At 38.6% G+C, this 11223-nt stretch overlaps 1 long non-coding RNA gene across 1 annotated transcript; it reads right to left on the bottom strand.

Moving 5' to 3' along the window:
- Positions 1–905: 905 nt before the first annotated feature.
- Positions 906–9380, bottom strand: LOC134809813 (uncharacterized). Its single transcript, XR_010156353.1, has 3 exons — positions 9299–9380; positions 1498–1575; positions 906–953 (listed from the first exon to the last, which is right to left on the bottom strand). It is a non-coding gene; the product is annotated as an uncharacterized LOC134809813 (long non-coding RNA).
- Positions 9381–11223: the final 1843 nt, after the last annotated feature.

The following is an 11223-nucleotide window of genomic DNA, read 5'->3' as shown; positions in this document are numbered from 1 at the left end:
TTAACTTGTCATGTAATTATCTAATAGTGTTTGAATATAACATTAAGAAATGTGTTCTTAGCTATATTCATGCCAATGTTACAAGCTCCTCTTTCTCAACCACCATTTACTGTTTGTGATCTTCTTCTAAACCATCACAAAATGTGCATGTAAAAGGCAGGAAAGCAAGAAATAAAGGAAAGAGAAGGAGACAGGGAGAGGAAAATCTGATGTAAGAAGAATTCCTAAATAGAGAAATCTATCTCTTATGTCATAAGAATCACTGAATTCTCAAATCTCAGAGAAGATTCACTAGACTGCTGCATCAACTTGACACTTGCTTTGTGTTATTTTCTCTTATACTGTGCTCTATTTTACACAGACATCTTCCAGTAATTTATAAGTGCTCTGAAAGTACAGATAAAGTGTATTTTCACTACTGAACCTTAAGATGATGGCCAGTTGGTACACATTCTTTAAGTTCTCTGTCAGAGAATTTCTCTCTTTTAATGAGACATAAAAGAGTTCACTTTGCAACAATGAGCTATAAAAATAGTAACCACAAAAGCAGCAAAATGAATTTAATGCTTAAAAATATATAGATCAGGCCGGGCATGGTGGCTCATGCCTATAATCCCAGCACTTTGGGAGGAGGAGGTGGGAGAATGGCTTGAAGCCAGGAGTTCAAGACCAGCCTGGGCAATATAGCAAGACCCTGTCTCTATAAACAATTAAAAAATTAAGTGGGTATGGTGGTGCATACCTGTAGTCCAAGCTACTAGGAGGGCTGAGGTGGAAGGATCATTTGAGTCCAGAAGTTTGGAGCTGCAGTGTGCTAAGATTATAATACTGCACTCCAGCCTGAGCAACAGAGTGACACCCTGTCTCTAAATAAACACACACACACACACACACACACACACGTACCTACATACAGATCACATATATTATTTCATTTGATCCTCACAGCAACCCTATAATGTAGACAAAAAGAAATTATTATTTTTTCAGGGTTTTTTTACGTGTGTTCTCTTTTTCTTGACACATACTCTCTTCTGATATCTACATAGCTTCCTCCCTCATTTTTTTCAAGTTTTCCCTCAAATGTTACCTATTCAGAATTCTCCTTTGACTACTCAAAAAAAATAGTACACCATCTCCTAGTCTCCCCCTCACCCACCTTACTCTGCTTTAATTTTCCCCATAGCACTTTTGCCATATGACAAAATGTAGCTTTTGTATGCTTTCTCTACTTGGATGTAAACTCCATGGTGGTGGTAATTTAGTTTGTTTGCTACTATTTCTCCAATCACAGGAGAGTACCTAGCACATAGCAGATGCTCAATAAACAAATGAATGCATTATTCCCATTTCATGAAGAACAAGTCAGGAGGTGTGGGCTTAAGATATTTGACCAACATGGCACATCAAATGAATGGCAGATTAGTTTCTGCATCACAGGTGTTAATTCTAAGTCCCCCTATATTTTCAGGACCATCAGAAAGAAATTGTGCTAACTTGATGTACACGATTGACTTCACTGGCATTAATTTCTGGAATAACGTGGATCTTCTTTTGCTGCTTCACGAGTGTTACCTGGAGAAAAAAATGAAAGCAGGCCACGTTTACTGATACTAGATAGGATGGTAGGAAAACGTATAAGCTGAGCCATAGGCAAGGCAATCTGCATCCCACCAAGAAGCGATGCACATTTCCTCGGTGTCAATCTTACTTCCATGGTCCCTAAATAAGCCTTTTGCAAATTATTTCAAAGCACTCTTTGCCAATAAGCAAACTGATTTCTTCCACAATGATAGCATCTTGAGATATGATGCTATTAAGATAACAAAAGCCATTGGCTATTCTCATAGTGGACCATTTAGCAGTATGACAGGTATGCGATATCACATGAACACTGGCAAGAGGAACAGCCTTTGCAAATGGGTCCAATAACTGCTGTGCTTTCATCAGATTATAAGTATAGCAATAAAGAAGTCCTCATGTAAATTTAGGCAGTACTTTCCCTTGGCCTTTAAAGATGACTAACACACTTCTAATACTAAACACAATTTAATTTAACCTAACTCACTTAGAAATAGTAAACTCTCTATTGACTACCATCCTATTAGCCTATTAACCAGCCTATCCTCTATTAACCAGCACTTTCAAACAAATCCTAGTAGTGAATGTTAAAGTTGCAAGACACTTAAGAGATCATCCATTAAAAGTCCATTATTTTAAAAGAAATTTTTGCTAAGTAACTTATCAGTTACACCCAGTCAGGAAGCAGTGCAGTCAGACTAGCACCCTCAATGTTCTTTCTACTGCACACAGTAGGATTGCATTTTGCACAGGGTCTGCCATTCCCAGCAAACCGTTAACTGGATGGATTTGAATTTAATGGCTTTGAAGCCTGGCAACACCATGAAGTAATTCTGAATGATTTGTAAATCATTGGGAGGAACATACATTAAATGATCTTCATTACACTATTTATGTTCTTTGATAGTGTTCGATCTCTGAGAATTTACAATGTCAGTACAGATTATATATAATAAATGTTATTAATGAAAATGTTTGGTCAAGCAGTACAATCAATTTTCTGACCAAACCTGAAGGTATTTTTTTTTTATTTTTGGAATTACAAAGTCGGAAGCCAGTAAGGAATCTGAAAGGCTAGAACACTGATACAGAATTACCTTAGCTAATGCCTATTCTATAATAATGTATTCATTCAATTCACAAACATATACTAACCAACTCCCATGTGCCAGTGTAGAAAACCTTTATTAGCTGTTCACTAAACCATTTCCCTCTCCCTCCTAGGCACAGCTAGACTACTCTTTTCACCCTCCATTGCAGTTAGCTACGGCCGCATGACTGAGTTCTAGTCCCTGGGTTGTCAGCAGCAGTGATATATGCCATAACACTTTCCCGTGTGTGATCCTCCATTTACCTTCCTCATCTTCCAACCAGATGCAGAAAATCTAGTAAAACTCTCTAAGAGTTCCAGGAGACAGCAGAGCCACAAGGTGGAAGGAGCCTGGGTCCCTGAGTCACATGTGCAGGAGAGGAATGTAAGTGCCATGTAAACACAATGGAATATCTTAGGAAAGGCTTTCCAGAAGCTCTGGTAGCAGAGATGGACACTGAATTAAGGTTTAAATTGGAAGAAAAGAAAGCAAAGTCACCTTAGACAGAAGAGAAAGCATACATAGAACTTTAGATGTGAAAATATTACATGACATTTCAGAAACAACAAGTTGTCTAAAGTAACTGGCATATGTAGTAAAACACAGGCAAAGCTTTGAAACTTAAGATAAAAATTGAGTTGTGGAAAGATTATGAAGAGGCTTGTGTGCCAAGTTAAAGAATTTAGACTTTACCCTATAGGCAGCAGAATCCAGGAAAAGGCTTTAAAACTGGGGAGTGACATAAACAAAATTATCCATTAGAAGGTAAACTCTGGTACCCTGTGGAAAATAACTTGAAGAGGGAAGCTGGTGTGAGAAAGAGGCAAGTATTAGACTATTGGAAAAGTCCAGGCAAGAGACAATGCAAGGAAGGATTCAGGCTGCATCAGAAGAAACTGATACAAAAACAGATAAAAGAGACCATAATATTCAAGTAGCTGTTGGGTGTAAGCCAGTGGTCCCCAACATTTTTGGCACCAGGGACCGGTTTAATGGAAGACAATTTTTCCACAGACTGGGGTGGGGGAGGATGGTTTTGACACGATTCAAGTGCACTACGTTTATTGTGCATTTTATTTATATTATTAGTACATTGCAATATATAATGAAATAATTATACAACTCACCATAATGTAGAATCAGTGGGAGCCCTGAGCTTGTTTTCATACAACTAGACAGTCCTATCTGGGGGTGATGGGAGACAGTGACAGATCATCAGGCATTAGATTCTCATAAGGAGCATGCAACCCAGATCCCTTACATGTGCAGTTCACAATAGAGTTTGCAATCCTGTGAGAACATAATGCCTCTGCTGATCTGACAGGAGGCAGAGCTCAGGCAGTGATATCGTTTGGCTCTGCTTCCCCACCCAAATCTCATCTCAAATTGTATTCCCCACGTGTTGAGGGATGGACCTACAATCCCTACATGTCAAGGGAGGGAGGTGATTGGATCATGGGGGTGGTTTTCCCCATGCTGTTTTCATGATAGTGAGTGAGTTATCACAAGATCTGATGGTTTTATAAAGGGTTCTTCCCCCTTCGCACTCTCTCTCACCTGCTGCCATGTAAGATGGGCCTACTTCCCTTTCCACCATGATTGTAACTTTCCTGAGGCCTCCCCAGCCCTGCAGAACTGTAAGTCAATTAAACCTTTTTATAAATTACCCTGTCTCAGATAGTTCTTTACAGCAGTGTGAGAATGGACTAATACAGGCAGTAATGTGAGCAACCAGGAGCAGCTATAAATGCAGATGAAGTTTCACAGAGTGATACCGGTCCTTGGCCCCAGGATTGGGGACCCCTGGTACAATCAGTTAAAAGTAACATTAACCAAGACAGGGAACACAGAAAAGATACAGATTAGAAGGAAAAGATGATAAATTTGCTTTTAATTATGTTGAATTTGAGGTCCAAATTACAGAAGCTATCCAGTGGGCATTTTGCATTACATATGTAGAACTTAGAAAAAAAATCAAAATTGGAATTATAAATTTGGGAGCTGGCAATGTAGAGATGGTATTTAAGCCAATGGAGTGGATGAGATCTGCCAAGAAAAGAGTATAGAGTGAGAAGAGAAGAAAGAAGAGATTTCACAAGATATTTGAAAGAGTGGTTACAGGAGTATAAAAAGCATCAGGAGAGGAAAGTGTCATGAAAACCAAGGGAGGTGAGATTTTAAGACTCCCACTTATGCCGAGGAGGTCAGACCAGACCCCGCAGGGAAACCAGATATGCTAACTAGGCACAGAGTAGGGTTACAGTGCCTGGAACTCTGTCAGGCACTGTAGGCATGTTCCAAAGATTTGCCAGAGAATGCAAACCTGTCATCAGATTGAAGTGATAAGTTTTGGCTGGAAGTCAAAGATGGAGCAAAAGGTCAAACACCAAGTAAATGCAGAACCTCGGAGGTGGAGGATCAAGACTGGAAAAAGGGAAAAAAAAAAAAAAGGTCTATGATTTTTGCTGGAGCTCCTACTTGCCAAGTTCTGGCCAGATGGTAGACTGGGTCAGAATAAACACAAGAGGTGGGCAATTGTTTCCAGGAACTAGAAGCCTGAAGGGCCACTGGAAATTGGCTAGTAGGTATTGAAGCAATTTTGTTAGTTTTGGAGGAAGAAAAGGCAAATTACTGAAGGCAATGAGTGAAGACATTTTCCTCAAGATTGCTGATTGTTAATGGAATTTTGTGTGGAAGCTTGGGGAGTAGGGAGGCTGAAAAGAAGACTCTGAAAATATTTGTAGGCTAAGGGTAAGAATCTATTGAAGAAAGTGACATGGAAGATTGAAAGAACACATAATATAAGAAATCAAGGTGGAAGTCAGGAGATGGGACCAAAGAACCTATGAAGATGCTTCCTGTGAAAACATTGTCTTCTCTTGCTTTATTGTCTTTGTCAGTTCTTGCCACTAAAACAAAACACCTGAGACTGGATAATTTATAAATAATATAAATTTATTTCTCACAGTTCTGGAAGCTGGAAAGTCCAAGATTAAGGTGCTGGCAAGGCTCCACTTCTTAATACTATATATCACATTGTGATCAAGTTTCAACATATGCATTTTGGAGGACACAGTCAGACCATAGCATTGATCTTACCTTTTGGTGGGGGAGGGGAAAAAAACAGGAGAATAATATGGAAGAAGTCTAGATAACTGGTGAGGGATACTGAGGGAGTTCACAACTGATGGTCTTTGTTTTCTTAGTAAAGCCAGGCTGGGTCATCCACTTGGAGAACTAGAATGTGGAGGGTGCCCACAGGTTTGAAGAGAAAGTAAAGCTTTGGAATAACGGAGGCTGCAGAGAAAGAGGACTGTCCGGGATATATGAGTAATTAGATTTGCACTGAAGGCTCAGCTCAGGCAAGGAGTCAGAAGGAGACAAGATGTTCCCTAGAGATGATTAGAGCCAGAGGGTCTAAGAACAGGGAAAGAAAGAAATAAATCAGATAGTTTGCCTGCTAGGAACAAAGGAAAGAAAAGAGGATAACGAATCCAAAAGTGTCAAAGAGGGTATGATGAAAGAACTGACTGACCAGCCTGCCCTTAGCTACTTGTGGATCGAGGTGAGAGCTTAGCACAGTTCCTGCCACAGTGTCTGACACACAAAATACACTCAATAAATGTGGAATAAATGAATGAACAAGTGAACGAATGAAAGAACAAGCACATGCTGGAAATTCAGGCTGGTTATGGAAGAAATGAAGTGGACTAGGAAGGATTCAAGAAGGAGGACTGTGTCCTGAGGCAGAAGGACAGGTTTTATGGAAATGGAAAAGTTTGAGAAGAGAAAAAAATACAAGGTTGCCGGCAGACAAAGTCAATCCAAAATTCAGATTTTCAGAGGAGCAGTTAAAAGTGATACAAAAGTCCAAAATATACTTCTGTAAATGGAATTGGTAAAATGAAATGGAGGTAAATGTCCGTGTAAGGGCAGGCCATTTGATGGCTCATCAGTAAATATCATGATGTCACTAAAGTTGACAGTAGATGCTAGAATAGAGAGAAGCTGTGAGCCAAGCTCCAAAGTCCTTAGGGTTAAGAAGAAATGACCCAGGGGTGACAGTAACAAGAACTTGAATATATCATGGAGATAATAACATGGGCCCTCCCTACCACCTGGAATTCTCGTAAGGATTAAATAAAAGAATAATTGCATAAATGTTTGTGTTTGAAAGTAAAAGATGCAAGTGTCCAGGACACTTCATTTTAGGTGAAAACTACATAAAATTGTCAGAAAGCAGTTTTGGGGAACCAGGATAATGCTGAGTCCTCTTTAAGAAGCCAAAATAATACCCACTCTGACTAGTGAGAGATGGTATCTCATTTGGTTTTTTGTTTCTCTGGGTTTTTTTGAGATGCAGTCCCACTCTGTCACCCAGGCTAGAGTGCAGTGGTGCAATCTTGGCTCACTGCAACCTCTGCCTCCTGGGTTCCAGTGGTTCTCCTGCCTCAGCCTCCTGAGTAGCTTGGATTACAGGCATGCACCATCATGCCCGGTTAATTTTTGTATTTTTAGTAGAGACAGGATTTGTTCATGTTGGCCAGGCTGGTCTCGAACTCCTGATCTCAGGTGATCTGCCCGCCTCAGCCTCCCAAAGTGCTGTTATTACAGGCATGAGCCACCATGCCCAGCCCTCGTTTGGTTTTGATTTGCATTTTTCTAATGATTAGTGATATCGAGCATTTTTTCATATGCTTGTTGGTCACATGTGTCTCTTCCTTTGAAAAGTATTCATGTCTTTTGCCCACTTTTTAATTAGGTTATTTGTTTTTTGCTGGCAGACTAGATAAAGAAAATGTGGTATATACACACCATGGAATACTACACAGCCATAAAAAAGAGCAAGATAATGTCCTTTGCAGCAACATGGATGGAACTGGAGGCCATTGTCCTACGTGAACTAAAACAGGAAAAGAAAACCAAATACCACATGTTCTCACTTATAAGTGGGGGCTAAACCTTTTGTACACATGGACACAAAGAAGGAACAACAAACACCAGAGCTCACCTGAGAGTGGAGGGAGAGGGGAGCATGAGGATTGAAAACCTACCTATCAGGTAATATGCTTATCACCTGAATGACAAAATAACCTGTACACCAGCCCCCACGACATGGCAATTTACCCTATAACAAACCTGCACATGTACCTCTGAACCTAAAATAAAAGTTTCCTTTTTTAATTTTTAAAATTTAAAACAGAGGCCAAAATATAGTAGTAACAGAGTGTTGTGGTGGAAGCAGTGTCACTTGAAGTAAAGCTGGATTTCAATAAAAGGACACAGACAAAGAAAATAATTTTCACTACTAATGAAGTGCTAAATCCTGGGAGCTTTATCTACATCATCTTAAATTCCCACAGCAACCATGCAAAATAGGTATTACCATCTTCAAATTACAAATGAGGAAACATGGACTTTAGTTAAGTCACTTTCCATAAGTTGCACATTTATAAAATTGAGTAGTTAGGATTTGAACCCAGCTCAGGCAGATGAAATCCCATTCCCTTTCTACTACATGACACTACATGAAACTTTGATGTATTTAGCACTTTATAGGGGAAATAGGATATGAGCATTAGAATGATGCACAAATCCCTAGTATACGATAGAGGCAAAGAGGACAACTGAGCTGGAGGGGACTGGAGTGTGGGCATGGGTATGTGACAAGAGGGGTCTGCCCTTGCTGATGGATGAGACTCGAGATGGAGGGAGTTGGAAGGGGAGCAGGAAGAGAGCAAATGAAATTATCTGGGCTTGCATTTCAACTGGAACTTTGATGTTCAGTGATTATGGCGTCTGTATGAAGTTCATTACCACCAGTATGGAGGTTAACTGGCTCCTTTTTTTATGTTAGTTTTTTTTTTTTCATTATTTACATGAACAGTCAAGCAACCATCTTGCCACTTTAACAAGCACCCTTGAGGAATCAATTAAAAATTCCTATCTCAGAGGACTTACATATGTACAGTAACAGCTTGGGTTAATTTACTAATTCATCTAATCAGCCTGCCATATTATTAGCCAACTTCCCTAAATCTTGTTACAATTTACACATTAAAAAGGAAATGTCTTCCAATTATCTTTGTGCACAATTAGAAAAAACATATAGACACATCATTTTAGATGATTGGTCATAACTTTAATGTATTTCATGAAGGAAAATTGATAAAATCATGTTTTAAAGTATTTAAGGTGTTTGAAAACTGCTCTTTCAAGCAATTTTTTTTTCTTGAGTGTCGTTTTTATAGTCCTGTTTGTGTGATTTTTTTTTTTCTTTTGGACAAATCCTTTCTTTATATATAGCACAGAGATATACATCAGTCAGGTTCCAAATGGCTCATCAAAAATTCTGAGAGAATTTAGAAAAAAAGCAAGCTATTATTTAAGATAAATGCTATGAAGGAGGGATAGCTTTCACAGCCAGAGATTTTGAGACACGCAAAGAATCTCATGGAACCCAAAGATAACTGGCCTTTTTTGGACAGCTTCTCTTCTCACTCCTGGCGCATATTAGATCCCTTAGATGGACTTAGTTGTACTTTGCAATACATCCCTGGTACCTTCCCAATCTGTCCCAATATTCTAACTCCCAAAGAATGGGCAAGGCTTATTGGGACACTCACACAAGCATGCAAAAGAAAATTCCACGGATTCCTCCCATTAGACTTCTTTTGTCTGGTGACATCTTCCTTCTTCTGTTTCCCAGTTGGCTTCTCAAAAACTTATTGTCCTATGTAATTCAGCTCTTTTTCACCATCCTTTAGAATGCAGAGAGGAATTAATTTTTTAAATTGCCCTCTAACACAAAGAAGTCATTTATACCCCAACTCTCACTTTACTGATAAAAAATTTAGGCTAAAGAAGGTATGCGTGGCACAGCTAGGAAGAGAATGGGGTTCTTTATATACTGTTGCTGTTCTTGCCCCCACATTCAGTAAGCCCTGAAGATTCTTCCAACTCCAAATTCTATCATTCGTCTGCTCTATGGCTCATGATGAATTTGGACATTAATATATAGTGGCCTACAGCTATAATAATGTGAATGGTTTGGGATGAGGAGACTTTGTATGTCTACTTTTTGTTGTTGTTGATTTTTTTTTTTTTTTTTTTTGATATGGAGTCTCGCTTTGTCACCCAGGCTGGAGTGCAGTGGTGTGATCTCAGGCTTACTGGAACCTCTGCCTCCTGGGTTCAAGCAATTGTCCTGCCACAGCCTCCCGAGTAGCTGGGATTACAGGCGTGCGCCACCGCCAGGCTAATTTTTGTAGTTTTAGTAGAGACAGGGTTTCATTCACCATGTTGGCTAGGCTGGTCTCCAACTCCTGACCTCAGGTGATCTGCCTGCCTCAGCCTCCCAAAGTGCTGGGATTCCAGGCATGAACCACCCCACTTGGCCTTGTCATTGTTGATTTTTTTTAACTGATAAATACAAATTGTATATATTTATGCTGCACAAAATGATGTTTTGAATCATGCATAATTGTGAAATGGCTAAATTCAGCTAATTAACATAGGCATTACCTCACATATTTATTTTTTGTGTGGTAAGAACATTTAAAATCTACTCTCTCAGCAATTTTCAAGTACATCATACATTGTTTTCAACTATAGTCACCATGTTGTACAATAAATCTCCTGAGTTTATTTCTCCTAACTGAAATTGTGTATCCTTTGACCAACATCTCAATTCTCCCTCCCCTCCCAACCACCATTCTACTCTCTATTTCTAGAAATCAAATTTTATAGATTCCACAAATAAGTGAGATCACGAAGTATTTGTCTTACTGTGCTTTATTTCACTTAGCATAATGTCCTTCAGGTTCATCCATGTTGATACAAATGACAGGATTTTCTTCTTTTTTAAATTTAAGTTTGAATAATATTCTATTGTATGTGTGTATGTGTGTATAAATGTGATATGTATATTATATATAGAACATTTTTTAAACTTTTAAAACATTCCATTGTGTGTGTATGAATGTGATATGTTATATGTGTATGTATATATATATATATATATATATATATCACATTTTTAAAAATCCATTCATCCTTTACCAGCACTTAGGTTGATTCCGTATCTTGTTATTGGGAATAATGCTACAATCCATATGGGAATGCAGATATCTCTTCAATATACTAATGTCATTTTCTTTGTATATATACTCAGTGGTGGAATTGCTGGATCATATGCTAGTTCTATTTTTAATTTTTTCAGGAATTTCCTTACTGTTTTCCATAATGTTTGTACTAATTTACATTCCCATCAATGGTATGCAAGAGTTCCCTTTTCTCCACATCTTCCCTAATACTTGTTATCTTCTGACTTTTTGATAACAGCCATTCTAACATACATGAAGTGATAGCTTATTGTAGATTTAATTTACATTTCTCTGATAATTAGTGATGTTGAGCATTTTTTCATATACTTGTTGGCTGTTGGTACATCTTTTGAGAAATCTCTGTTCAGGTTCTTTGCCCATTTTTAAATTAGGTTATTTGTTTTCTTGCTGCTAAGTTGTTTGAGTACCTTATATATTTTGGATAG

Source organism: Pan troglodytes, chromosome 3, assembly GCF_028858775.2.
Source record: "Pan troglodytes isolate AG18354 chromosome 3, NHGRI_mPanTro3-v2.0_pri, whole genome shotgun sequence".
Lineage (NCBI taxonomy): Eukaryota > Metazoa > Chordata > Mammalia > Primates > Hominidae > Pan > Pan troglodytes.
Note: the sequence above shows the minus strand (reverse complement) of the source record. Positions and strands in the feature narration are given on the sequence as shown.